The sequence below is a fragment of the Ornithodoros turicata genome, chromosome 2 (genome assembly GCF_037126465.1).
Source record: "Ornithodoros turicata isolate Travis chromosome 2, ASM3712646v1, whole genome shotgun sequence".
Classification (NCBI taxonomy): domain Eukaryota; kingdom Metazoa; phylum Arthropoda; class Arachnida; order Ixodida; family Argasidae; genus Ornithodoros; species Ornithodoros turicata.
Window position 1 is genome coordinate 93,227,996 of NC_088202.1, and position 3,493 is coordinate 93,231,488.

The 3,493-nt window shown below is 44.8% G+C and overlaps 1 long non-coding RNA gene across 1 annotated transcript; it reads left to right on the top strand.

Annotated features, from left to right (window-relative positions):
• LOC135383850 (uncharacterized) lies at window positions 1-605 on the top strand. Its single transcript, XR_010420105.1, has 2 exons — window positions 1-366; window positions 475-605. It is a non-coding gene; the product is annotated as an uncharacterized LOC135383850 (long non-coding RNA).
• The last annotated feature ends 2,888 nt before the right edge of the window (window positions 606-3,493 follow it).

Here is a 3,493-nt window from a genome sequence, read left to right on the forward strand (position 1 = left end):
TTACTGCATAACTTCGTTTTCTTTGAGACACCACCACTTGTGCAGGCAGACCGCCTCTTGCTGTATGCTTTTTCTTTCTTTTGAGACACCGTTGACGTGCTAGTGGTTACGCAGGCAGGCTGCATATTACTGTATACCATTTCCCCCCATGCAGCAATTTTACCGTTACGTCTAATATTAATGCTACAAGCCGTTCATTTCTTTCTGGGCCACTACCGAAGTGCAAGCGGTTAGGCAGACTGCCTACTACTGTATACCTTTTTTGTTTCCTTTCAAAGACCACCCCTTACTGGGTACGTTTCCCCCCCCCCCCTTTTGAGACACCATTGAAGGGCCAGTGGTTACGCAGGCAGGCTGGATGTTACGGTAGACCATTTCCACCCTTTTCTTTTCAGGCTACATTGCCAATGACAGTAGTTATGCGGACAGGCTGCATATTTCTGTATACCCCTCTTTTTTTGTTTTTCATTTCAGACACAATTGGCATACATTGGGTGATGCAGGCAGACTGCTTAGTGTGCACCACTCGTCGTTTAGTCTATTGAGGTGCTACAAGTGTTGTGTCAGTCTATTTCCTCTCCGAAAATAAAATGTTGGGCTCTACACACACTGTTTACACTCGAAATTATTGTAATTATTAAAAATAAGCATATTAATGCTAAAATATGCATGGGGGGGTAAATATGCATGGGGGGAGCCCCCTGCCAGCATTATCGGGGATCCGTCGGGGACCTGCTGGGACCGAATACTTGCTGCCGATGTCGGTCCTTAATCATCCCGGTGTTGCAAACTGGAGGAAGGACCGGTATCGGCTGGTGGCATGCCCCCGACTGTGTAGGATTCTTTCCCGATGCTGGACCGGCTTCGCCCCGGTCCTTTGTGCTGCTTGGGTGAAGATCTGCGCTTCCATTCGACGTAGTGACAGTCTGCTTCTCTGGCTAATTAGCCGAACTTTTTTGGTGAGTGCGCCAAGCCTACATAGAACTCAACTGAAAAAAGAAAAAAAAAGATGAAGAAAACACGCAGATGTTACCTACTGACTTTTCATGGAATCCAGACATTCCCTCCCACTGGAACAAAACAAACAAACTCAGATTTCATTCGAGTATTTTCAAAATATTTCGGGAGATGCTATAGTTGTTGTCAACAAAATAATCTACAGGCTCTCCTACTAACATAAGATTACTTACAAAATTACAATAGCTCAAAATAACTTAATAGTAAATTTTTGATCTGGCACATAGGGATATGTTACAGATTAACTGAATTATTTTCATTTTATCGCTTTAATTATGCCTCAGCCGCTTACGAAAGTGCGGAAACACGTTCGTCCCTTTAGATTACTTTGCAATAAAAATTAACATCACAAAGGTTCATTGTTTGACGCACTCTCTTGTTGCATTAGAGGAACGGCAAGCAAATATGGAGAGAGTGCATTTCTCCGTGGCAGCACGTGCCAGCCGTCTTCACACTCCGCAACAACTTTTATTTTATCTTGAGCCTCGCTGAAGACATCCACAAAATAATTTCAGGCTCTCGTATTCTTTACACGACGCTCCAAATGTTCACAAGAAGACTCGTGACACCTTTAATCGTCAGAGCATTCAGCTTGCATGCCTATACAACTCGCATCATTATGAAGCCTTTGCTAGTTTATTTTCTCGCTTGAGTACCGAAATATAATTGGTGACTGAGAATATGTAACGAGGTTCTATTCGAATTCCAATGGCTTTCTTCTGGCTTTCTTTAGCGCTCCGTTGAATGTGAAACATTTTTGTCGTGCTTATCTTGAACAGCAGGCTGGATGTAGGCCTCGAAACTTCCATGCTGTAGGATGCCCAATCGTAAACGTCCCAGTGCTTCCATACGTAGATGGAGTTTCGAAGTGTGCCGTGAGTAGTGATGCAAAATAATCGATAGCACTATCGATACAATCGATCGTGTTATGAGAATCGAACTATCGATAGTAAGAAAATTATTGATAGCGCTATAGATAGTATACTATGGGAAAATTATCGGGTAGCAGATAAAAATAAAAAAATAAAATGTCTGAGGCTCCTACACGTTTTACAATACAACTCAGTGCAGCTTTCCCTCCGACGCTGACCTTGAGCTTCTCATGCCGCTCAAACCAACCGCAAGGTCACGTGATACTCTCTGCACTGGATTGACTAGCATTGCAGTCTCACGAGTGCGTACGATTTTATGATGAACATCTTCTTTCACTGCTTGCACTGCATTCATACATTACAGCTAAACGGAAAGAACTTGTGTCGCGCATGATTCTGTTTTCGTTGTCTCTGTGCCAGCGCGATAACGACGATGGGAACGAAAACATCGATAGTGAGAACCAAATCTAGCTGTCGATAGTAAAGAAAAACAAAACAAGACTACTATAGATAGCCAATTATCGTAAAACTGTCGATAGTGCTATCGATAGTCAACAATCTATAGTTTTTCGACACTATCGATAGATTTGCATCACTAGTCGTGAGCCGCACTCGCGACCTTATTGCATACTCTCTGACCTTCACTGGACAGCGTGTTGACAACATTGTTTGGGCATTGAACCGTCAGCCTGGCCTTGTACGATGCGCAAGTGGTGTTTGTAGAAATGGCGGCTGTAATAAGCCTACTGGTCTTTGAGAACTTTCTGCATAGCTTGATTATGTTGGCGCTCGAGAAAACATCACGAGACCTGCCCGGCTCTCCTTTAGGAGATTGTAGATGCCTTGTATTTCAATTTGTGCACAGCCTGATCTGTACTTACCAGTTGCCTGTTTGAAGACAGCCAACAATCTGCAGTCTATACATTTTTGATGTAGCGTACAATTCTGAGACATACAGAACGAACATCAGTCCTTGGTGCCCCAAATGAAAGATTGAACTTCGTGAGGTAGATAAAGTGAAAAACATTACTATACCCCTGCGTTCATCGAAGAATCTGAGTTGTACGCGTACAGGCGTCGCCACCCTTAACCGTAGCGCGGGAGCGCTTGGCCTGCTTGCATGCCAGCGCGGCCTTGTGTCGATGATGGGGCGTGCTGGGGTGGAGACTCTGGGGCCCTGGTGCACAAGCGCCCCCTCTCGACAGGGGCACGGCAAGCACGCACGGATCACCTACTTGGTTAGCTATATGCAGACACTTCAGCGATAAGAAAATCAGTATACAAGCAAAAATATAAGTATTTCTTTGGCGTATTTGCATCCACACAAACGCGTTACCAAATCTTTCCTAAGCACCATGAAACAAAAAGAAAACAATTCTGTGATAACACATATCATAGTGAACAGAACGCTCAGAGCAAACATGGGTGAGCCTACAGTGTTTGCATATGTCTCAAACAGGTGATCCATTCGTACCATTCCGATTACCCTGAGCTCAACCGATCGAGAGGAGGCGCTCGTGTACCATGGTCTTAGAGCCTCCACCCCAGCATGGACGCAAGGCGGCGCTGGCATGCAAGCAGGCCACGCGCTCCCGCGCTACGGT